This window comes from Gopherus evgoodei, chromosome 3 (genome assembly GCF_007399415.2).
Source record: "Gopherus evgoodei ecotype Sinaloan lineage chromosome 3, rGopEvg1_v1.p, whole genome shotgun sequence".
NCBI classification, from domain to species: domain Eukaryota; kingdom Metazoa; phylum Chordata; order Testudines; family Testudinidae; genus Gopherus; species Gopherus evgoodei.
This window is the reverse complement of record NC_044324.1, coordinates 147,872,780-147,899,455: the sequence shown is the minus strand read 5'-3', so window position 1 is coordinate 147,899,455 and position 26,676 is coordinate 147,872,780.

Genomic DNA, 26,676 nt, shown 5'->3' with positions numbered 1-26,676 from the left:
CATATGTACTCTCTTCACTAAGCTTAGAACCACGTTGTCTTTAAACTATTTAAATCTAGGCAAAATAGTGGTATATTAAGGACCTAATCCTGCAAAGTGGTCTGCACAAGTGGATCCAGGAACAAACACAGGGTTCACTGCCGGACTGGGGCTTTTGTCTTCAATGGAACCTCATATTCTGACAGAACCTGGTTCCATCAAACTTTCTCTGCCCAGCTCTATGCAATATTCAGAACAAGGGCCATATTTTAATATTGGTATTGGATAGTTTAGTAGCTCAACAGTCACAAATTCCAGGTTGGTGTGGGTTTCTTGGTTTTTTTGTTCTTGGTTATATGCAATAATCTATTTAGCTAAATTGCCTGGGGTTGTATGAATAGTTTAAAATATTAAAACTAGAACATAAACTCTAGTTTGACTAAAAATGCATAAAGTCATTTTTAGTTAACATACTGTATCTGAGTTTATCTCTCAGTGCAGTTTAGAATAGATTCTCAGGTCAGATTTTTAATTAGAATATTTTCATATCTAAATAAAAGCAACCTTTTTACAAAGTTTATTGTTTTAGTGAAGGCTTCATGAGGTTGGAAAGTATGTCAGATTATTTATAAATAGCTCTGTCTTTCACACTATAATCCACATCATCATTAATATGGAGATGCAGCCTGTAGCAATTACTCATTTGAGCATGTGAAGGTCCTTCTTGAGTGGTAGCTACCTTGACTGAGATAGAGCATTACATGATGTTGTCTTCCTCAGCTGCACCCCTTAGCTGTACATTTACCCTTACACTATCATTTTGTTACATAATGCAGGGAGCTCTCCATTGTTGTTCATTGTACTCTCCAAAAGTGTTAACTCCCAAAATGTTTACAAGCCATAATAGATGCCCATTTCAATTATATATTTATTTTTCTTAGAAAAAAATATTTTGGATCTGTTTCTACCGCCCCAGCCAAAATATTGTAGTACACCACTTTCCCTGAAAATGTCATTTTGAATTGACATTTTGTTTTGAAAACATCATTTCAAAGCAACTTTGAAATGTTTTATTCAACTCAAATTTTCTTTTACATTTTGGCAAGAAATTGTTTTTAAAAAATCAGTTTCAAATTGAAATTAACCAATTCTATTTTTATTATTTATTATTGTTTGATTCAGCCACTAAATCAAAAAAAATCAATTATTTGCTCAGCTCTAATTACAATTAAAGGTGAGGCTTAAAGGCAAGGTTATAAGCAAAATGGCATCCACACAACAAAATGGAGGTACAAGTTGACACAGACAAATGCCCCAGACAGTCAAAACTTTCCCAGCATAAATCCTGACTCTATTTCTTTATGTGAATGAAATGAATTTTACCCCCTTGAAAACATTTGTATAAACAGGAATGACAGTTTCTATTGTGATATTCAATGTTCAAAAAGAAAAAAAAGTAATTTGGAACTCCCACATACATATGTATGAGAAAGTTTAAAGAAAAAATGGAATTTGAAAAATACACTATGCTTATAAATTGCTCAGTAGGGAGCATGTAAATAATAAATTACACAAGGCTCCAAAATAGATGTTTAAGAAACTCATTTACTCAAATTTCAAGTAGATAGATTAAGCCATTAACATGAATAAAAAAATGAACTTTAAGTTAAGGTGAGATTCAGTCTTCATACAAACTTATTTTCGAGAAGCAGGCTAATAAATCTGAATGGCCAACTGCATCCATTTCTGTAGTGAGGTTCAACAAAAGAAGTCTGCTCATATATTTAGACAAAATATTTGGCACACAACAGCTCCTGTTGTAACAATCAGTGACAGATTTTCAAAACAGCTTAGTTTTAAACACGCTGAGCTCTTCGAAAAATCTAGCCACTTATTTTGGTGTTCAAATCGGAGTTGAGCTCTTTGGAAACTCTGGCCCTTAATTGTCTTTTTGCCCATGTCCGCATGGAAAAATCTGTGGCTAAATCAGGTAGTAATCCCATATCTCCTATATCCTAGTCTAGCACTTAACTAGAAGAATATCTTGTCTCAGTTATTGTCAGTTATGAAAACACCTTGCTGATCATTTAGAAGAATGGCATCAGTCATTTAGTGAAATTCCTCTATCAGGCTCTAACCAAAGGGGCAGCTTTTCCATTAATAAAGAAACTAAAATTTCTTCATTAAAGGAGAGGGCTTTTTCAATAAAGTACCATTTTTAATTAAATAACAAATCCTGTAATGACTCCATGATCCAGATTTTGTAGTTTCAACCACCCATATCTATTTTTTTAAAACGAACAGTTATTTAGTCCTCATTGCCATCTAAAGTAATAAATGGGAGTTATGTTTACATAATTAAGCTTGCATTACTATTCTGCCTTTAACTTGTTGGTCTCTAATTATACAAATATAAATTACACCTGACAGCATACCTGTGAGTACAACTGAGTGAAAATCAGAATTTCCATCCTATAGCTATTGCCAATATTTCAATATTTTTGTCTGAACCAGAACAAAAAGTTGAAAATTTATTTTTGCATGTAATTAAAAGATCAGAAAAATTTTGATTTGGAAATAGCAAAACATTTCATTTTGCCATTTTCAGTTGAAAATGAAATGTCTCAGTATTCCTGATTCAAAAAATTTCAATTCAATTTGTTGAACTGATCCCAGATTTCTAATTTTTAGTCAGCTCAACATTACACTGCATTTTCCTGTAGTGTTATATTGCCTCAGGGGCATTGTAGTTTGGGTCTCTCATCCCTCCATTCTTCCATAGGATCCAGACTCCCTACCCAGACTCGCATTATATACCAGCAGTAATTTGACTCCCATGATGCACCATAAAGCTTGAGCAGAGGGAATACTGCATTGCATCAAGGGAGATTAATTTGGCCCATAAGAATCATGACATGAGACATCTGAATTACGATGCCTATGAGGCAATGCGGCCCTACAGGGAAATGTGATTTAATGTTGAATTGACCTGAAATAAAAATATCAGGTCTTTTCAAGACAGAGAAATATTTCAAATCTGCTCAAACAAAATATTTTGATCAGATTTTTCCCAAAAGAAAATTGAAAAACTTCACCAAAATCAAAATTCTTGTGAAATATGTTGATTTTTATAGAAACTGCATTTTCTGTCAAAAAATATCATTTCAATGGAGAATTTGTGACTGGCTCTACCTGTGAGGTAGATATTTGTAATCTTGGGGAGACTGACTTGAATGGGACCAGAATTTCACCCCCTATTTTTCGGCAGATATAAACCAAGGCACAGAGAGGTTAAATTACTTGATCAGATCCTCACACAAACTTGTTGTATAGTCAGGAATAAGAGGCAGAACCCTTAACTTGAAGACCTGTGCTTGAACAATTATCCTATTCTTCCCACTGTGATAGTAATCTCAGCACATCATGATGCTTGCTGCCAGGCTTAGGGTTAACATGAGCCACACACAGAGGCAGGATGAACTCCCTGCCAACTCATGAGCATACTGTTAGGAAATGTTAGGATACAAAGGGTTTGCATTATCTTCTTGAGCGCAACTGCTCAAATAGTAGAAAAAGACTATTTGTGAATATATTTCATCCCTCGGAAAAGGTTAGCAAATTGTTAGAAAAATAATTGTCTAATCATCTGTGGACATGCAGGATAATGGACAAATTACTCAAGTACACTTATTCATCTGATGAAGGGGTGCGATGAAGGGAATCACTAAACTATTCAAGGATGTTATTTTAACAGCTTTAATCTAGAGGAATGAGCAGGGATCATATATCAGTAATAATAAAACAATGCCTAGGTTTTATATAGACCTTTACATCAAATTGCTTTACAAAGAAGATATGCATCATTATCCACATTTTTACAGACAGTGAAACTGAGGCACGGGGAGATAAAGTAACTTGTCCAAGGTCACCGACCAGGCCCCTGGCTGAGCTAGGAATAGAAATGAGGTCTCATTAAAATCTTCTCATCTCTTCTTTCTTTGTTTCTGTGCCCTCTACACTTCAAATTATATTACAAATTACCATTTTAATGATGTTGCAAACTATTTGCAAAACAGTTATTTAATTGCAAGGTTAAATAGACACAATTTGTCAGGAGGAATGCAAACAATTATCAGGAACTGGTGAAACAGGGTTATCTTGTACCTTTTCACTCTGACCTCATTATCCCTTGGATTTAGATAGATTTAGTGCCTCGGCGTCATTAAAAAGAGTGAAATGTTACACTTAATGATTTATTTAGAGGACTTACAAATGACTTTGTACTAACGTGCGTGAGGTATTTCCAAATTAAATGCAGCAAAGAATGAACAGGTTGATTAAACTTCATTGATTAAACTACCCAGATAAATGAAATTAATTAATAGGGTTAATTTAATGCTGGTGTATATCTGTCATAAAGGTCGTAGTTTTCCTAAAGTTTATCTGGGATCTGGACAATAAAACCTCAATAAAGAGTGCTTGTATACCAAAACAAGAGAGAACTGGAAGATTAAATAGTATGTTTAAATGCCTGATGGTGTTCCTTATATTTTGAATAATAATCTCCTCCCACTGAATCCATATTTATCTATTTAAAATTGCAAATAAATATAATCCAAATATTTCAGGGCATAAACTGGTCATAATTTGGGGTCAGGAAGAAAAACAAACAAATAATTTATTAGCAGAGTGCTTTAGCATTTGAAGTTGCTCATTTATCAGAATATTTAAAAAGGAAATGTCAGAGTTACAATGTCCAAAGTGTATTGTCCCTGGGGAAAATTTTCAGTGAGCTCATGGGGGAATGATGTGCATTCCATTATGGCCGGCACACTTCCTGCCCCGTACCCTAACATAGATCCCTGGGCTGCTAAGGAGTCCTATGCAGGAGAAGTGGGAGAATGCTGTCATGGAAACAACTGAGCCCTTTTTCACATGGGAAAAGCGAGATCCACAGAGAGAGAGCATCACTTCTGGCCGTTTAATTTTTATTTTGTTTTTTTGTGGCCCTTGACTATTAGCTCACATATCACCTCTTCAAAAAGGGTTGCACACGTGTTAAGCTCTCGTAGTGATTCACTCTGACCCCTGGCAACATGAACAGGCAAATAAAGTAAACACAAAGGGGAAATGTGTGATTATGGGGGACTTCAACTTTCCGGATATAGACTGGAGGACGAGTACTTGCAAGAATAATAGGGGTCAGATTTTTCTGGATGTGATAGTGGATGGATTTCTTCATCAAGTAGTTGAAGTACCTACGAGAGGAGATGCCATTTTAGATTTGGTGTTGGTGAGCAGTGAGGACCTCGTAGAAGAAATGGTGGTAGGGGACAACCTTGGTTCGAGTGATCATGAGCTGATTCAGTTCAAACTAGATGGAAGGATAAACAAATGTAGATCTGGGATTAGGGTTTTTGACTTCTCGAGGGCTAATTTTAAAGAGTTAAGGAAATTAGTTAGGGAAGTGGATTGGACGGAGGAATTAGTGGATTTGAATGCGGAGGAGGCCTGGAATTACTTTAAGTCACAGCTGCGGAGACTGTCAGAAGCCTGCATCCCGAGAAAGGGGAAAAAAACCATGGGCAGGAGTCGTAGGCCAAACTGGATGAGCAAACAACTCAGAGAGGGGATTAGACAAAAGCAGACAGCTTACAGGGAGTGGAAGAAAGGCAGGATCAGCAAGGAAAGCTACCTTGGTGAGGTCAGAACGTGTAGGGATAAAGTGAGGAAGGCTAAAAGCCGCATTGAACTGGACCTTGCAAAGGGAATCAAAACCAATAGTAAAAGGTTCTACAGCCACATAAATAAGAAGAAAACAAAGAAAGAAGAAGTGGGGCCGCTATACACTGAGGATGGAATGGAGATCAAGGATAACCTAGGCATGGCCCAACATCTAAACAAGTACTTTGCTTCAGTTTTTAACAAGACTAGTGAACCTTGGGATGATGGAGGGATGATAAACGGGAATGTGGATATGGAAGTGGATATTACCGCAACTGAGGTAGAGGCCGTACTTGAACAGCTCGATGGGACGAAGTCGGAGGGCCCGGACAATCTCCATCCGAGGATATTAAAGGAACTGGCGCATGAAATTGCGAACCCGTTAGCGAAAATTTTTAAGCAGTCGGTAAACTCGGGGGTTGTGCCATATGATTGGAGGATTGCTAATGTAGTTCCTATTTTTAAGAAAGGGAATAAAAGTGATCCGGGTAATTATAGGCTTGTTAGCTTGACGTCTGTAGTATGCAAGGTCTTGGAAAAAATTTTAAGGGAGAAAGTAGTCAAGGACATAGAGGTCAATGGTAATTGGGACGAATTGCAACACGGATTTACTAAAGGTAGATCGTGCCAAACCAATCTGATCTCCTTCTTTGAGAAGGTGACGGATTACTTAGATAAAGGAAATGCGGTAGATATAATTTACCTAGATTTCAGTAAGGCGTTCGACACGGTTCCGCACGGGGAACTGTTAGTCAAATTGCAAAAGATGGGAATGAATACGAAAGTTGTTAGTTGGATAAGGAACTGGTTAAAGGGGAGACTCCAGAGGGTCGTATTGAAAGGTGAATTGTCAGGCTGGAAGGAGGTCACTAGTGGAGTCCCTCAAGGATCGGTTTTGGGACCGATCTTATTTAACCTTTTTATTACTGACCTTGGCACAAAGAGCGGGAATGTGCTAATAAAGTTTGCGGATGACACGAAGCTGGGGGGTATTGCTAACACGGAGAAGGACAGGGATACTATTCAGGAAGATCTGAACCACCTTGTTAACTGGAGTAATAGGAACAGGATGAAATACAATAGTGAAAAGTGCAAGGTTATGCATTTAGGAACTAATAATAAGAATTTTGGATATACGTTGGGGGCGCATCAGTTGGAAGCGACGGAGGAGGAGAAGGACCTTGGGGTGCTGGTTGATAGCAGGATGACTATGAGTCGCCAATGTGATACGGCTGTTAAAAAAGCGAATGCGATTTTGGGATGCATCAGGCAGGGTATTTCCTGCAAGGATAAGGAGGTGTTAGTACCGTTATACAAGGCGTTGGTGAGACCCCATCTGGAATACTGTGTGCAGTTCTGGTGTCCCATGTACAAGAAGGATGAATTCAAACTGGAACAGGTTCAGAGACGGGCTACAAGGATGATCCGAGGAATGGAAAAACTGCCTTATGAAAGGAGACTCAAAGAGCTTGGCTTGTTTAGCCTGGCCAAAAGAAGGCTGCGGGGGGATATGCTTGCTCTATATAAATATATCAGGGGGGTTAACGTTAGGGAGGGAGAGGAATTATTTAAGTTTAGTACTAATGTAGGCACGAGGACGAATGGGTATAAACTGGACATTAGGAAGTTTAGACTTGAAATTAGACGAAGGTTTCTAACCATTAGGGGAGTGAAGTTCTGGAACAGCCTTCCGAGGGAAGTAGTCGGGGCAAAAGACTTTCCTGGCTTTAAGACAAAGCTTGATAAGTATATGGAGGGGATGTTATGATAGGATTGTTAATTTGGGCAATTGATCTTGGATTACCACCAGATAGGTCTGCTCAATGATCTGCGGGGAGATGTTGGATGACATGGGAACTGAGTTACTGCAGAGAATTCCTTCTTGGGCGCTGGCTGGTGAGTCTTGCCCACATGCTCAGGGTTTAGCTGATCGCCATATTTGGGGTCGGGAAGGAATTTTCCTCCAGGACGGATTGGCAGGGGCCCTGGAGGTTTTTCGCCTTCCCCTGCAGCGTGGGGCACGGGTCGCTTGCTGGTGGTTTCTCTGCAGCTTGAGGTCTTCAAACCAGTTTTGAAGATTTCAATAACTCGATCCTGGGATAGGGGTTGTTATAAAATTGGATGGGTGGGGTTCTGTGGCCTGCCTTGTGCAGGAGGTCAGACTAGATGATCAGATTGGTCCCTTCTGACCTATTAGTCTATGAGTCTATAAATAGCAAAGTAAAGGAACTAAGGAAAAATAAACAGTGACAAATACTTTTATTCGAGTGCAAACAAGTAATTCTAATGTAATGTCAGAAAGACTGTGAGATGTTCATTTTAGGCACTGTGGGGAAATTGATGTATATTAAATAAAGGTCACATATTGGCAGAGGGAAAGCATTGCTATTGTGCCTCAGGAAAAGTGGAAGAATAAAACAATGAATATAAAGGATGTAAAAATACATTGTAAAAAGTCATTTCATTTATCCATGCTACTCTTGTATGCTGAAAGTCATGGATTACTTGCGGTGGATCAGATTTCCAAAGGTGTTTTAATTAATGGGCAGCAGCACAATCTTTCTTCTTAGATGACCCTGTACCCCATTAAAATTTACTCCATTGACAGAAGAGTTTTAGGACAGAAACATTGGTGGCTCTACTGTCTAACAATTGCCATCACCATAAACATAACACTGTTGTAATGAAACAGAGTATCGGTTTGGGAGTATTAGTTATGATGGGTGAACATCAGGGGCCAGATTTTAAACCAGCTGGCCAGATTCTGATAACCTTACTTATGCTCTCTCACTGTCTGACTACTGAAGTATTCATCCACATAGGATCAGTCATTGGACCAGAGAGATAAAGAAAGAGAGGATGGCTTTGTAGTCCATCTGGTGGGGCAGGGTAGACTCCAGGGCCAGTTCACCTGCTCCAGTCACTATTTATTGATCCACAGTGTAAAAGCTTCAACTGGCGAGACTGAGGGAGCCCCACATCAAAATATCTCAAAATATCTCAGTGGTTAGAGCACTCACCTCAGAGGTGGGAGATCCCTGTTCAAAGACTCTGGCAGAGATGAGGTCTCCTACATCTCAGCCAAGTGTTCTAACCACTGGAATAAAATCCATTACATGGGCACCACCACTTCCTTCTCTGCCAACCTGATTTTGAAGGGGACCCAATCTGGCAGGCATCCTCTGAGCAAGTCTACAGGATCAGAGCCCACATGTGACTTAGGTTGCTGAATGCCTGTCTTCCTCTGGTTCATCTATCACTCTGGGCCATAGGCAGGAGATAGGCCTCCAAACGCCTACAGAGGCAGGGGTGTGCATGCCCAGGGGAGGAAACCTAGGCAACTAGAGAGCTGAGTAAGAATTTTATGGCTCGCACTGGAGTCAGGACTGCGATAAAGGCTCCTAAACCCGAGACTTAGGTGCCCTAGTAGCCCTCAGATGTTACAATAATGAGGGTGATATAAGAACCTGTATATAACAGAAAAGAATAGACTACCCTGTTGTCATAAACAGATAGTTAAGGGTTAATGTCTCTTTTACCTGTAAAGGGTTAACAAACAGTGAACTAAAACACCTGGCCAGAGGACCAATCAGGAAACAAGATACTTTCAAACCTCGGTGGAGGGAAGCCTTTGTTTGTGTTTTTTGGGTTTTGCTTTGTTCTCTCTGGGTCCTGAAAGGGACTAGACGTGCAACCAGGTTTCTTGCCAATCTCCCTGCTACAGTCTCTTATATATTCAGAACAGTGAGTATTAAGTAGAAACGGTGGTTATAGTCTTTTGATTGTTTTCTGTATTTGCAAATGTGTATTTTGCTGGACGGATTTTGATTGGTATTTGTTCTGGGGGGAGACTTCTTTCTAATGTTTATAAGCTGAAAGACCCTGTAATATTCCATCTTGATTTTACAGAGATTTCTTACTTTTTTCTTCCTTTTATTAAAAGCTTTTCTTTTTAAAAGACTTGTTTAATTTTTTCCCTTGTTAAGGCTCAAAGGAACTGAGTCTGTACTCACCAGGGAATTGGTGGGAGAAGGGAAGGAGGAGTGGGGGAGGAAAGGTGAATTTCCTCTGTGTTTTAAATTCACGGAGCTTGAATCTGTCTATCTCTTCAGGATAGCCCAGGGAGGGAAAGCCAAGGAGGGGGAAAGAAGGGGGAGAAAACCTGATTTCTCTGTGTTGTGATTCAAGGAGTTTGATTCACGGTGATCTCCTAGTGTACCCAGGGTGCGAAAGATCTGGGAGGAAGAAAGGAGGGGGAGGGGAAATGGTTTATTCCCCTTTGTTTTGAGACTCAAGGAATTTGGGTCTTGGGGTCCCCAGGGAAGGTTTCTGGGGGGACCAGAGTGCCCCAAAACACTATATTTTTGGGTGGTGGCAGCCTATCAGATCTAAGCTGGTAATTAAGCTTAGAGAACTTCATGCTGGTACCCCATCTTTTGGATTCTAAGGTTCAGATTGGCGAATTATATCATGACTCCTGTGCATTGTTTTGCATACATTTTGGGATAGTTTTGTTCGAAAAAAGATGAAAATGCCTCCTAAATCTAAACTTAGTTGTGAGCTGGGGCAAAAATATAAAACTGACTATGTTGTAGGAGGCCAGAGGGAAAACTATGTTTTGTTTTGTTTTGTTTTTGTTCAGCCATTTATTCCAGGAACTGTGAATTTCTAAGAAGAGAAATTCACTTATTGGCAGAAGGCCCTTACAACATCCACAGTCCCCCTGTACAAGGATACGGTACAGATAGGGAGGCAGTACCTGGGCCTAGTACAATCACAGAGTAGGCTGTGTGCTTTGTGCCAACCCTGAATAAGACAGCATAGATAGAAGCATCAGGCGGGAGAAGGGAAGGCCGGCTGGATCTGCACGAACATGGATCCAGTTGCCAGAGACACCTCTTTAGGGTTGTGAAGGAGCAACAACTTCTACCGCTGCTCACACATTGCAATAGCACTGAAGTTCTGTGTTGTGGCCTCTCAGGCAGTTACATAGCCTCTCCCTGGACTGGAGAACAGATTTAAATATCTCCAGTGCCCACAGGGGAGAAAAGTGTAAAGCTCAAGTGCCATATGTCTCCAATAGAGATGATACAAACAAAGAGAATGGGAGAACATTGCTCCGTCTCACAATCTAGGCTAGATGACTAATTAGGGATGGGCAAACCAGCTCAGAATGCATAAACTGGCCCAAATGTCACCCCAAATCAAAAACCAAAGCCAGAACATTTGGGTAAATCTTTCCTCTGCCTCTTCTAAAATCCCATCCTGACATGTTGAGCATCTTCAACATCTATTGACTTAAATGGGAGTTTTGGGTGCCTTGCACCTCTCAAGGTTAGGTCCTTAATTCATACATTTGTGTTTTAAGGACATGGGGAATGTACATATTTAGCAGATACTCAACTCCCAATGAACCTTAAATATATATTCTGCAAAAATTGTTTCACAAGTAAAACACAAGATCTGGTGATAGAAATAAATGTTGCATTTTCACATTTTTATGAGCTGAAGAGACAGATGCTGCCTAATTGCCCGAGTCTGTACAAAGTTGACTTAATTTGAGGGCCAATTTTGCAACAATTTTATCTAATGGATACACAGAGTGAACTGAAATCAATTAGCCTGTGTGGATCTAACCATACATTTGTTAATTTAGACTTAATTAGTGTTGAGTGACTGTCAATTATTTAAGGTCCTTCAGCATACACAAGGAAAGGGATACTATAAATGTTACCTGGGGGGTAAGTCCCTCTCCACAAAGGTGCTTAGGTGCCTAAACCCCAGACGTAGGCACCCCTAACTCCCAGTTTTAGGTTCCACTGTGATCCACAAAACCCCCAATTAGCTGCCTAATCCTGTAGATGCCTAAACTCATTCAGTGACTAAATTTTCAGGGTAAAAGTTCCCAAGGCACCTAAGTTTCTGCTTCTGGACATTCACACCACTGCCTCACTCTAGGTGTCCAGACACCTATCGATAGCCTAAACCCCAGTGTAACCCGCAAACAAGGGGAAGGCAGGTGGAGAAGTGCCTATCTCACCCAGGGCACCCAATTTATTCAGAAGCCAGCTACCAAATCAGGTCTCATTCAACATCTGTGGTGGTGCCCACCTGATAACTTTTATCTCAATGGTTTGAGCACTCACCTGGGATGTCAGAAACCCAGGTTTAATTTCTCCCTCTGTCTGTAAGGGAGACAGGAGTCTCCCATATATCTCAGAAGAGTTTTCTAGTCATTCAACTATGGGATATTCTAATCTGGAGATGGGCTCACTCATTTTTTCCAATTGATGCTGTTACACTCTGGATAACACTTAAAGAGTTATTGTATCAGAGAGAGAGAGAGACTATGTGAGTGAAAATGATTCCATGTCCTGGTGATTAATGCACCCAGGTGGAAAATGCAGGATACAATACAATGACTCTTTAATTATTTACACAGTGGAACTGCTGGGCTAAAAGTTTTAAAGTGGTTGGCACCACTACCACTTCCTCCTCTGTCCATTTGTGTGGCATGAGGCAGGTGCTAATTCATTCTCACAAGAAATGACTTAGGGACCTAAGCCACATGCTTCCAGGAGAGGGATTCCCAGTTCATGGATCAGAAGCAGAGATAGGTGCCATGGTGCAACCTGGAGTTAGTCACCTATCTCCATCTCCCATTGGCTCACTTAGGTAGCCTAGAGTGCTGGCTTTTGTGAATCCCATTCTTAGGTGCCTGTCTCTCCCCATGTATTGTATAGGAGCCTAGGCACCTAACGAAAGTTGTATGGATGGCAATATTGTTCCTGTGATTTTTCTAGACACCTAAAAGTTAGGTACTGCAATTCTCAGGGTTCCAATGCCTACGTCTCTTTGTGGATCCAAGCTTTAGTGTCCTGAGATGTTTGCTGGGAAAGGAAATGCTGCATCTCTAGAGGGAGGGCATCTCATTGCTCCCAAGTGTCCACTTCATTCTTCTCAGTAGTGAAAATTGATGGGCTCTGCTGAGAACTTTCACCATCTCACCTTGGCTGAAAGGATAGTCTTTGAAAATAGAATGACTAGAGGTAAATAATAAGAGAGAATTTGGGAAAACTACTTCTACAACACAACAGTGAAATAGCTAATGCAGCCTTTGAGTAGGTTTGACTTGGCCTTTATTTGTGTCAAGCAGTGTGCACTAGATTGGGTCTGTCTGGGTAACGAAGTAGCTATTCTAACCTTGTAAGTCTGCAGTTCTACATTCTCTAAAAATGCTGTCATTTAAAAGTTGTTTCAGTAAAAATGCCATGGTTTTTAAGTAGCCATTGCTCAAGTCTGCCACAGATAGGCAGCTTGCTGTGTCCAAAGATGCACATAAAAAAATAAAATCCTGACTGTCTCAGGCAGCTCCCCTCATCAAGAATTTGCAATAGTAAAATGTGGTTATCTATTTATCAGGTAAATATAGGAAAAGAGTAGTAAAAACTGAGCCAAATGGTTATTTTTATAGGCTAGATCATGTCCTGCTCTTGGATGAGTTTACATGGTATTTCCCCCACTGCCGTCTCTCACAGGGGCCAGCGAGTGTTCAATCACTGAACTGTTCTGAGTGGAAGGGTTGCATCTGTTGTAACCATTCCTGGAGGGCAGAGAGGAGACAGAACCCAATGCCCCTCCCTTTGCACCCAAGCAGAGCACATGCTGCATTATCTTTGGGGGTACCACCGTGGCTGAACTGCTATCTATCTAGGTAATAAGATGCCCCCCTTCACTGTAGTATATCAGCATCTCACAAACATTCATGAATTTTCCTCACAACTCCTGCATGAGGCGAGGAAACACTGTCTCCCTTTTACAGATGAAAAACAGAAGAGAGAGATTGATTTGCCTTATGGAAGTCTGGATACGTCTACACTATGAAATTATTCCGATTTTACATAAACCAGTTTTATAAAACAGATTGTATAAAGTCGAGTGCACGCGGCCACACTAAGCACATTAATTCGGCGGTGCGCGTCCATGGTCCGAGGCTAGCGGCGATTTCCGGAGCGTTGCAATATAGGTAGCTATAGCAATATAGGTAGCTATCCCATAGTTCCTGCAGTCTCCTCCGCCCCTTAGAATTCTGGGTTGAGAGCCCAGTGGCTGATGGGGCAAAAATCATTGTCTCGGGTGGTTCTGGGTAAATGTCATCAGTCATTCCTTCCCTGGGAAAGCAATGGCAGACAATCATTTTGCGCCCTTTTTCCCTGGATTGCCCTTGCAGACGCCATAGCATGGCAACCATGGAACCCATTCAGCTTTTTTTTTTACAGTCACCGTATGTGTACTGGATGCCGCGGACAGAGGCGATACTCCAGCACTACACAGCAGCATTCATTTGCTTTTGCATGATAGCAGAGATGTTTACCAGTCGTTCTGTACCGTCTGCTGCCAGTGTAATTTGCCAATGAGATGACGGTTATCTGTCCTTCTGTGCTGTCTGCTGCTATCATGGGTGCCCCTGGCTAAGATTGGCCGGGGGTGCAAAAGCAAAACTGGGAATGACTCCCCAAGTCAATCCCTCCTTTATGGTTTCTAAAAATAGAGTTAGTCCTGCCTAGAATATGGGGCAAATGTACTAGAGAAGCAGTGTATCAGAGAGTACAGCTGCTCTGTGTCAGATGCCACGCAAAAGATGAGCTACATGCCATTCACAGGAGGTGCCCCTGCAACAACCCCACCCGTTGCTTCCCTTCTCCCCCAACCTTCCTGGGCTCCCATGGCAGTGTCCCCCCCATTTGTGTCATGAAGTAATAAAGAATGCAGGAATAAGAAACACTGAGTTTTTAGTGACATAAAATGAGGCGGAGACAGCCTCCATCTGCTATGATAGTCCAGGTAGGACATTAAGCAGTGTGGGGGAGAGTAGCCCAGCATCCCACTGCTATGATAGTCCAGGCAGTACAGAATCTTTTCTTTTCACATGAAAGGGAGGGGGCTGATTGAAGCTCAGCCCCCAGTTGCTATGATGAAGACGGTTACCAGCCGTTCTGTACCATCTACTGGGAATGACCGGGAGTCATTCCTATTTTCACCCAGGCGCCCCCGGCCAGCCTCACCTGAAGCCAGCCAGGAGCACTCACGCATTGATAAGAAGGACGGTTACCAGTCCTACTGCACCCTCTGCCACCGGGGAGGGGAGAGGAGCAGATACTTCTCTTCACTGCTGCAGCATCGCGTCTACCAGCAGCATTCAGTAGACATAGGGTGACACTGAAAGAAGTCAAGAAACGATTTATTTCCCTTTTCTTTCACGTGGGGGGAGAGTAAATTGACAAGCTATTCCCTGAACCACGCCAGACAATGTGTTTGACCCTACAGGCATTGGGAGCTCTGCCAAGAATGCAAATACTTTTCGGAGACTGCTGGAGACTGTGGGATAGCTGGAGTCCTCAGTACCCCCTCCCTCCCTCCATGAGCATCCATTTGAGTCTCTGGCTTCCTGTTACGCTTGTCACGCAGCACTGTGTAGCCTGTAGATTTTTTTTTCAAACGCTTTGGCATTTCGTCTTCTGGAACGGAGCTTTGATAGAACAGATTTGTCTCCCCATACAGCAATCAGATCCAGTATCTCCCGTACGGTCCATGCTGGAGCTCTTTTTGGATTTGGGACTGCATTGCCACCCATGCTGATCAGAGCTCCACGCTGGGCAAACAGGAAATGAAAATCAAAATTTCACGGGGCTTTTCCTGTTTACCTGGCCAGTGCATCCAAGCTGAGATTGCTGTCCAGAGCGGTCACAGTGGTGCACTGTGGGATACCACCCAGAGGCCAATACCGTCGATTTGCAGCCACACTAACCCTAATCCGATATGGTAATACTGATTTTAGTGCTACTCCTCTTGTCGGGGAGGAGAACAGAAACTTATTTAAAGAGCTCTTTATATCGCTATAAAGGGCCTTGTAGTGTGGATGGGTACAGCATTAAATCAGTTTAATGCTGCTAAAATCGGTTTAAACGCGTAGTGTAGACCAGGCCTCTGTAGCAGAATGAGAGATTAAGATCTCCTGCATCCCAGATCATTGTACTGACAGCATGTGAGACCATCCTTCCTCTCTATGAAATTTGGCTGGTATTATGTCTTCTAGTGATTCCACACTGCCCCCACTGTGGCACTGTGCCTAAAAGACATGATAGAACCTTCTACTGTATAATGATTTGATTCAAAACAAATTCTGTTTTCATGGTATTTGCATAACTAATATAAGGGAAATCAGTTCCTTTCTATACAAAATAATGTTATTGTCAGAGGTCTCTAATTATAATTGACTTGCTTAGGGTCAACAAACTGTCACATGGTTATTGTTAATCAGTACACTCAAAAGCTATTTGGCACTGAAGTTATATGAACGTAGGTTATTTTAAAAAGCATTAGTGAGTTCAGCAATTTTTTTTTAAAACCTTATTGCTGCAGGTCTGTTTGATTCTTTAAAGCCCAGGTTCTTAAGGATGATTGCAACATGCCAAGAAATCCCAACATCTTAACCATTATTGTTTGTATTCTGGTAGTGCTCACTATATGCTAGGCACTGAACACAGACAGAGAAATTACAGGAAACATATAGTCCTTGGTGTGAAGAGTTTGCAGTCTAAGGAGACAAGCAACATATATAGGGTGGGGAAAAATATGTACCATTTTTATAAAGATTATACACATTTGGTATAATGGTATATACCAAAAACAATCTCTTGGTTCATGTATATTTAAACAAATTTAAAAAGTATTTAGTTCCATTTGTTATGATTCTTGGGACCATAGTATTTCTGGGACAGGGAAGGAGCAGTAGCCACTGAATAAGACTATGAATGAATGAATGAATAATCACAGAAGTCATGATAAGAGAAGAACAAGGAGAAGACTGAGGCACAAAAGTCAAAAGAGGACAAGATTTCAAGGAGGGAGTGAGCAACAGTCAGAAATGGCAGAGATTCAGGAAAATGAGGATGAAGTAAAGGCCCTGAGATTTACCCAGCAAAAGGTCTTTAGAGACCTTGGTGATAGCAGTTTCAGTGGAGTGAAAAAATGGAAGCTGGATTGAAGGGAATGCAGATGGCATATGGAGAGATTGGAGGTAGAGAGCAAATAAAAAGCCCCACCATCAGTGACAGGAATAAGAATGTATTGGAGAAATGAGGCGAAAGAGAGATGGGAGGTCATGGCAGATCTTCCTCATCTTTTCTCTGAAGAAGTCAATACATTTTGTACCAGGTCGCAGAAGCAAGGGCTGTAGGCAAAAGAAAGGTGTTTTTTGAGAGGGACTCTCAGTCAATACCTGCGGTTGTTGTCATGGAAGTAAATGAGGCCAGAGAAACGGTGCTGTATGATAGGGAATACGGCAGAGTCTAAGGCAGTGGTCCCCACACTTTTTATCTTGTGCCCCCTTTATGCCTTCCCCACCACACACACACACACGCACCAAGCCAAGGCTGGGAGTAGGGTTGCATCTCCAGGAAGGAGGGACACAGACACACAGACAGGCCCAAGCGGGCTGAGGGTAGGGCCACACCTGGGAGCAGGCATGGAGCCAGGACTGGAGCTGAGGCCAGGGTCTGACAGCCAGGGCCCAGGCGCTGGCCCAGGCCCCAGCCATGCCCCTGAACATTCCTCCACACACCTCTTGTGGATCTTACCCCACAGTTTGGGGACTTCTTGCCTAAGGAGAGGAGAATACTCTTGCAGGTAGTAGGAGTCCATGTGATCATAGGAATTCTCTGGAAAGCTTCAGTGGCATGCAGGCAGAGGAAACAAATGTTGGGAATGAGCTAGCTTTGGGGATTGGAAGGATGGACTTTTCAGAAGGAGAAAGAAGATAAAAAAGTCTAGAGTCAGAGAGAGAGAGGAAGGAGGGGGCTGAGAGTGGCAGAGAAGACATGGACATAGCTGTACTGAAGATCAGAGAGATGACAGGGTCATGATGATGAAGGAGATGAGGTGTTGGTCAGAGGAAAGGAATGTTGGAACTGAAAGGTTAGAGAAGGAATAGTGTTTAGTGAATGCAGTGCCAAATGAATGTCCATTTTGATGAGAGAGATGGTTGCTTTATAGACTGCTGTAGCGGAGCAGTCTTCCCGCTCTGGCTCTGAAAGGGTTTAAGCCAGACCTGGGAGAGGGCTGGGGCTGAGAGCCAATGGGAAAGGCTGGGAGGCAGCCAATCAGGACCAGCCTGGACCCTTTATAGAACTGCAAGGCCAGACAGGGCCGCCGGAGTGGGGGGGGGGCAAGTGGGGCAATTTTCCCTGGGCCCCAGAAGGGACCCCACGAGAGTTTTTCAAGGCCCCTGGAGTGGGGTCCTTCACTCATTCCAAGGGCCCTGGAAAACTCTTGCAGGGCCCGGGCCCCCAGAGCTTCTTCCTCTCCGGGTCTTCAGCGGCAATTTGGCAGTGGGGGGTCCTTCCGCTCCAGGACCCACTGCCGAAGTGCCCCAAAGACCCGTGGGGGGGGTCCTTCTACCCCAGGTCTTTGGTGGCAATTCGGCAGCGGAGGCCCCACTCCGCCGAAGACCTCAGGCCCCCAGAATCCTCTGGGCAGACTTGGGGCCAGACGGCAGACAAAGTCTTACTCCAGCCTTAGAGTGAGAAGGACCTAGCTGCTGGGGAGCACAGTGTATCAGGAGCAGTGCTGGGGAAGGGCAAGAGGAGCTGGGGAGCTCTAGCCTGGCAACTCCCCAGGCTGAGGTCTTGTTAAAGGCCCAAGGAGGTACTGGGGCTGCAGAGGTGCAGCTCGGGGATAGCAGAGGCAGCTGGTCCAACCCCCTTGCCAGTGATGAGTGGCCATTACAGACTGCAATCTGCCCCAGAGAAAGATGATGACTGGCAGTATCCACTGAGGCAAGGTGGGCTTAGAGGGTTGGGGGTTCCCCTGGGGAGGGAGACCCAAAGTGTGGGAGTACTGCTGTTGGCAGAACCCCAAGGGTAAGGGGCACCAGGGTCCAGGAGGGACATAGGGCCTGCAGCAGGCAAGACACCAGACAACTAGAGGTGCTCCAAGTGCTGGAAAACAGCTAATTCCCGGAACGACAAGCAGGAGGCACCACTGCAGTGAGTCTGTGATCTGCTACAACTGCGATCAAACAAGGAGGTGAGGGCGAGGAGATGAATGGCTCATAAGTCAGTGAGGACATTGAGGTAGAAGTTGATATTGCTAAGTATGAGAATGAGGGATTGTGAGAAGAAAATGGGTCAGCCTGGTGTCAGCTCAGAAATTAAATGATCAGTATGCGACAGTCACATGGACAGAGAGAAGAAGAGTTGGATGGATGTTTTAGTTATAGTTGGAGGAGTGAAAAGATGGATAAAGAAGGATTGGGAGTGCAGAAGAAGAAAGCTGGACTCCCCCACCTCATCCCTTTAGGGATAATGTCAGATGAGTGTTATGAAAGAATGGGAGGCTGTATTTGCAGGGTCAGTGTCAAAGAAGGAGATCCAAGTCTTAGCAAGTGTCAGGAGATGGAGCATGTGAGAGAGGAAGAGTTTGTGGCTAGCAGCAATTGTTTCTGAGCGGAAGTAGATATTACAGAGAAGCAGGAGGCCGGGGAGGGAAAGATGGGGATGGTTGTACAATCTTATGGGCAGATTACTGAATTGACATGAGGCTGAAGGGAGAGCCATGGACAGGGCTGATGTCATACCAGCAGTGAGGAAGTGGAGTAAGTGATGATGAGATGTGGATTTGCACTGGAGAATGGGAGTGGGAAAGGATAGAAGCATCTAGATGGCACACGTGGTGGGAACAGTTAGGGAGGGGAAAGGTAATGCGAGATGGAGAAACTGGAAAGGGGCAATGGGGAAGAAAAAAGACAGTGATGCATAGGAGAGGTGAAGTGATAACAATGCTTTGCCCTTATTAGCCCTTTGCTAAGTGAGAGCAACAGTGTGGTTGATAGGCCAAACTAGTAATATAGAACAGAGCAACTGATGAAATCGCATGGAACAATCCATTAGGTTGAGGAAGCAAGAGCACATAAGTAAAATAACGGAATAAAGCAATCCTGCACAGGCAAAAGAGATGTCATTTAGGAGCTGATGTGGCCAGTCAGAGGATTAGCTGAATTAACGCTGGACTGAAGACAGTGAATCCATCAGAGAGTCAGAATTGGGCTGAAGATGGTGGGGCTGTGGTAAGGACAGCAACATACACCGATATTCACCGCAGGAATATAGTACACTTGGGACATAGTACAAATACTGACAGGGAATTGGGGTTCTGAGGCTATGAAGAATGGTGATAATGATGCTTATCTGCCAATATAAAATGTTTTGAGAATGGAAAAGCTGTATGTAAGAGTGAAGTTTTATATCCACCGCACAAAGATGCTTTTAAAAAATAGATGAATACATATGAGGTAATTCTGAACAAATATAATCATTTATATAAATATTTATATAAATATAATTCATTTTCCTGTGTCTTGCCTGGAGATGGTTTATTAAAGTTTTTTCCTCCTTTTATTTTTTTAAATACATACACAAATAATAAATAAAAGCAAGAGAGAGCGGGATTTTCTCCACTATTTTGAAACTAACAAGATTTTTCAACAAATTCTTGTTTTTTTTAAATTCTGAAATGTAATTGGAAATAAAAGATATCAATTAAAATTTTGTGTGGAAAATGTCTCTCTCAAAATTGCTACAAAATTTTGATTGGTGCTAGTTTTTACATTGACTTAATAGGATTCCATGGGAGAGTAAGTCAGTGCAGCTTTTGCCTCAGTACCTATTTCGATGGAATGAATGTGTATTCATGTCATATGCACTACTGTAATAATCCGTGTACAAAATATGCCTTGCGGGGTATCATTTGAAAACTAATAACTCACTTGTCAATAATATCATGGTGAAATAGAAGTAGCAACATTACATGTGAAGTTATGAAATTCCCCCTGTTTGATATTAAAGGCTCATATTCAAACTCACATAGCTCTGATTAGGTAGAACTCGTCAGTCTTCAACAAACAGATGTGTGTTTACCTGTGTTTTTATATAAGCTATAAACAGAATCCCCAGACAGTGGGAGGGTGAAGAAATAAGACAATGAAAATCTGCATTTACAGGTTAAAAAAGAACAAAAAAACAGCATGAAGCCAGCTGGAAAGAATTTTTATCTCTGGGTCATTCACAGGAAAATGCATTTCAAAGGGTGACTGAACTATAAAAACTGAGGGCTAGAAACAGCTCAAGTTCTCTCTCCCTGTCCATCTCTCTCTTCTTCACCTAAGAAGACAAGAGAAACAGCCATTGGACCCTTAGGAGAAGATCCTGACCTGAAACCTGATCAGCATTCTATTGAAAAACTGTGCTAATTATTTCACCTTGAGTCATGGCTAATGTGTTACGTTTAGTACTAGGAAGTGTTTTATCTTTATTTTTCTTGTAACCATTTCTGACTCTTAATACTTGCACTCATATAAAATGTATCTCTCTGTAGTTACATAAACTTGTTTTATTCTTTAATCAAAACTAATCCAGTTTTGTGAACAGCGTGGGTAATGCTGTTTGAGGTGGCAAGCTGCTGTATCTTGATCTCCTGAGAGGGGTAACCGATCTAATATATTTGGACTACCCATGAGAGGGTTGGACAGTGCAGAACACATGTTGTTGGGGAAAAATCTAGGACTGGGATTGCATTGTGGTCACCCTGCATGTAGTAACCAAGGCTGCTGGAAGTCAGCATGTGGCTGGTGTTTGCTGACAGGCAGCTTGCTTTAGAGTTGCTGGACTGTGAGTGATCCACATTGTAAGCTACAACAGCAAAGCATTGTAAGGCACCCAAAGTTGCAGGGCAGGGATGACATACCCCAGAATGTCATACCTATATTATAGCTGCAGCAGCTTCTATATTTAAGGCTACATTTGTTTTAAATCTTTGTGTCATCCTAAGTACCTACACTGTGTAAATCTCTGTGGTGTGTTTGTTTTGAGTTGCCTGAACACATATCACTTACATTTTCGATCTGTCTGATCTCAAAGTAAAACTCATCAAAATAAAACTCATCAAAGAACACCATTTTTGTACTATTTCAAATAAAATCATCATTCCTTTCCCTAAACCCATAAAGTAGAAGGGGGACCACTCAAGACTTGGCCCAAGTTACTCAGAATGTTCCTGAATTCTGGTCCAAGTTTTAGGTGTGAAATATAACCTGTAACTAGGCAATGTGTATCACCATATCTTTTTCTGTCTGCTCTTTCAATAGCATATGAAATGTGGAATAAATGAATTAAATGAAACAACTTTAAAAAATAAATACATGTTTTTGTATTTTCTTGTGACAACAGCCTCAAACATGTTAATAATGTTAATACTTTAGTTGGGGTTTTTTGAATGGCAAGATAAAAAGGAAACAAATACAAACAAAGCAAGATTTGTTAATCCTGGAAGCTTCTCGGCAAGTATCTCTTATGCCAAGACTTTCTCCCTGTTTCTTTCTCTCTCTCTTTCTTCTATGTAGCTCAAACTGTTCTCTAGCCTGTTTTTAAATGGTAATTTAAATGTCTTTCAGTAATTAGTACTGACACGATTTAGAGTAAGTAACCCTACTTTTCAACAGTTAAACACTGAGTAGTAATAAAAATTCCAGTAACATTTACCATTTGAAGGCAGTGATGTCATTGCTTCTTGAGGACTTTCTGACATACTTAATGACATGGTGTTTCTATGGTCTTGACTAAAAGTACTTTGTGGAGTTCAGTATCACGATGTTTAGGGCCAGATCCAATGCCCATTGAGAGTTGTTCCATTGACTTCAATGGGATTTGGACCAGGCCTTTAATTATTAAAATACCTTAAATTTAGAGACCAAGTCCAAGTGGAATCACAAATCCAGGGCCGTAGCAACAAAGAATGTGGCCCCCTCCAAACATATGTCCGGGGCCCCTTACAATGCAGAAACTGGAATGCAGTATTTATTTTATACAATATACAGGGTTAATATTATGTATACATAGGCCTACAGTGTACATGTATTCCGTATTTACGCAAAGCACTTCTTTCGAGCCTTGTTCTCCGCAAATTGGTTAATCAATGCGTCATAGTCCAGAGATCTGGCAATCTTGTTTTCAATTGAGATAACTGCAAGCGCAGAAAGCCTGTCATCTGTCATGGTTGAGTTCAGGATATTCTTGATCAGTTTCATTCTGCTGAAGCTTCTTTCAGCACCAGCGACAGTAACTGGTGTGGTCAGAAGAATTCTGACGCAAATGCAAAGATTCGGATATATCTCCTGAAGGCTGTTCTTGTATATGTACGTTAAAAAATTGTTTGCCGTGACGAGTCCTCTCTCTTTCTCGATGACATAACTAAAAAGATTCAATTCCATTGTGAGTTCGTTGGCATCAATGTCTCCAATTTTTCTTTCAAAATTTTTGCTGTGATTCTCCAGTTCATTTTCTCTGTGACACTGCTTCAGGTTGTTAGCGTTGTACAGAAATCCAAACAACTTATACCACTCCACAAGTTGGTCAAATCACGACGAAACAGAAGATATGCCCTGATCAGTGAGAACAAGAAAGAACTGCGATTTGAATTTTTCTTCGGCAGAAAGAGGACTCGAATCATCAGCATATTCGTAATCAAACATTCTCTTCTTACGTCACACCCTGGTTTCTGGAAACACCTGCTCAATACCCATATGCTCTGCTATTTCACGTGCATTTGTGACCACAGAGTTATATCCTGTATTTCGATAGTCTTCTAAAAACTTCATTGTAGCACCAACTTCTGCCTGCAGTATGTCAATTGACACATCTGGTGACTGAATTAATTTGCTGGTTTTATTGACGTGAAATAGTATATCGTACCCTGTGTACACAGTCAGAACAAAAGGCCACATAGTAACATGATCTAAAAGCGCACCCGCTTCTGTTGCTGTATTGCCATCTTTCTTTTCGAGCACATATTCTCGCAAAGATGACAAAGCATTGCACAATTCTTCAAGGTGATGACGCAATGGCTTCACAGCATCAATTCTCAACTCTCAATGAGTGTCTGATAACCCTTTAACAGATATTGGCATATGTTCTTGAAGTATATCCCAACGTGAAGGTGAAGAAGAAAAGATAACGTATATTCTGTTAATCAGACCGAAAAAGTCAACGGCATATTTCGATGACTTTGCCGCGTCTGAGATCACAAGATTCCAAGTGTGAGCTCCACATGGTACATACAAGGCACGGTCATTTATTTCTAGCATGCGGGCTTGAACTCCTTTATTTTTTCCTCTCATATCTGCGCCGTTATCATAAGCTTGGCCTCTCATGTCAGCAATGTTTATTCCTAAGTTGTTTGCCTTTTCAAGAAACACTTCCAATAAACCCTCGCCACTTGTATCATGAACATTAAGAAAACCAACAAACGCTTCATGAATATTGACACCATCTTCACCGTTGCATTCAACAAAGCGTAACACCACAGACATCTGTTCTTCATGTGACACGTCGGGAGTACAGTCCAAAATAACTGAATAATATTTTGCTTTTTTAAGCTGCGCTATGTTGGCCTCTTGAATGTTACTGGCAACAAGTTGAATCAGCTCGTTTTGGATCTGCGGACTGAGGTACTGAACATGTGTCTCTGCTTTCTTAATCTTCTGTAAAAGTTCGCTGAGGCCAGTATCATACTTTGCAAGCAATTCAAACAGTCCCAAAAAGTTGCCATTCAAAGGATCGCCGAGCTTTTCATTACTTCCTCAAAATGCCAAGTTTCTTTCAGACAAGAAAATAACGGCATCAACCATGCATTTGACAACATTTCTCCAGAAATCTCTTTCATTCAGAAAAGCCCGCAATTCGAGTTGGTCAATAGATGTACGGTTTACTATGCCTGACCGAAGGTCAAACCATTTCACTATACAGTCTTGATAACCTTTGCCTGTTTCATGCTGCTGAAGTATTTTTGACAGTGCTTTCCAAGCAGATGTTCCATGACGTAGTGGTATGTCGCCAGTGCCAAATAATTTACAACAAAAACAAAAAATGGCATCTTTCTGAACTGAGTACATTAACCATGAATGTCTTATTTTCTCACCATTTGCCATGGTTCGATAGAAATGAGTACTTGTGAACCTCCGTCTTTCCTCGTTAAATGGAAATTCGTAACTTTCATTCTGCTGCAGTGGGCCACGTGCAACAATGTCACACACTTGCCGTCCGATATTATAGACGACCAATCTCCTGGATCATCAGTCAGTGGTTCAGATTCAGATACTTCTTTCCTGGCAGCAGCTGAAATATCTGTCACAGTTTGTTTGGTAGAACAACTGGCTTCACCTTCGACCTCACTTGAAGCACTTCTGGATACTTCTGGATACGATTCGTCGCTGCTAGCGCTGTCCGTTTCATGTGCCTGTACCTGTACGTTGGATTGCAGTGCAAAATACGTTGACAACTTTGGAATTTTTTCAAGTTCATTCTCGGCATCTTTTGCTGCCTTTCGTTTACTAGTCCGCTCTTATACATTCTCTTAGACATCACAAAGCACGCTTCTGCATTGGAAACGATAAAAAACTAAACAACTAAATTAATAACATTTATCCGCCGACCGCCATTATGAACGCGAATACACATTCTTTGAATGGGTCCAACTAAAATTCGAAACTGACCGACAGACAACTGATGTAGCCAATAGCATTATGATGTATCATATTGACTTCACTATTTTGTCAGTAAAACCGACATGGATTGTACAATAGCGTCAATAAATGTCACTTACCTAGTTATACCTTACATTTTTTTTGCCACTTTTAGGGGCCCCCTTCCTTGCGGGGCCCCCTCCGGTTGGAGGGTATGGAGGGCGCTCGCTACACCTCTGCACAAATCCTACAGTGTTTTCCCTTTCCCCAAATTAGTGTGGGGCAGATGTACCTGATGGTTTTGACTCAGGTCATATGTAAAATTAGAAGATGCCTGTGACAGGGTGGATTGGCCCCACACTGCTACCAAGGGGGTTAACCCTTCCCGCCTAGCAGAGGAAGCCCCACCCTTAAGGCTCTGCTGGGCATGCTCCAACTTGAAGTCAGGTATAAAATTGTGCAGAGCTGCTCAGTCAGGGCTGGCTGCCGAGGAGGAAAGACACTCAGCACAGGAGCTGCTACAGCCCTTACCTATGAGAGCTGAAGAGCCAGAAACTTGGACCAGAGGTCTGACTCCATCAGAAGCCCCGGGAGTGTCAGGTGCTGAGGAGCCTGGAGATCCCAGAGCTGAAGAGCCAGAAACCTGACCAGAAGCTTGCAGCTATCAGAACCCCAGGGGGTATCTGGTGCTGGGGAACCTGGAGACCCTCATGCCATATGGACTACTGCTGCTGGAGAACTGGTAGGAAGTGACCCAGGAAAGATAAGGGAGTGGTACTTCCCACCATTATGAGGACAGTGTGTTTCAGTAGGATTCCCTGCTGACCCCGTAGTGGACCACTCCGCCACTGGCAGGGCCCTAGGTCGGACCCGGTGGAGTCAGGTGGGCCTGGGCCCCACTACCAGGGGCTACCGCCCCCTTCTGACAGCCCCAGTTACCTGACTTCTGTTTTGCCTTCAAAAGGGGGCAGCATGGACTCCAGCCACAAGGACCCACTATCACACTCAGGGAGGGGGAGTTAGATGGACTATGGCTGCCACATTGCCCTAGGTGCACATTGCATGAACTCTGGCTGCTAGGCCACATTACCCCACTCGGGGAGAGGCAGTATACAGACCCTGGCCATTGGACCATACTGTGCTGACTACCGGGGGGTGGGGGTAAAAACACACATAAGCATAGTGAGGTAGGGTTACCACTCACCCCTCCCTCGACTTGAGGGGTCGACAAGGTAGTAAACCTGGACACAATGGCAGTATTTGGATCCAGTTCAGCTGAAGTCTCTCTAAAATGGTTGATCTGAGTAGAAGTCTAGCAATAACAGCTTGCAAGATTTTGGAGCCTTCGAACAGAAGCCCTTCTGGCTTTGAACAGAAACCAATTTGGGCATTCATTTGAA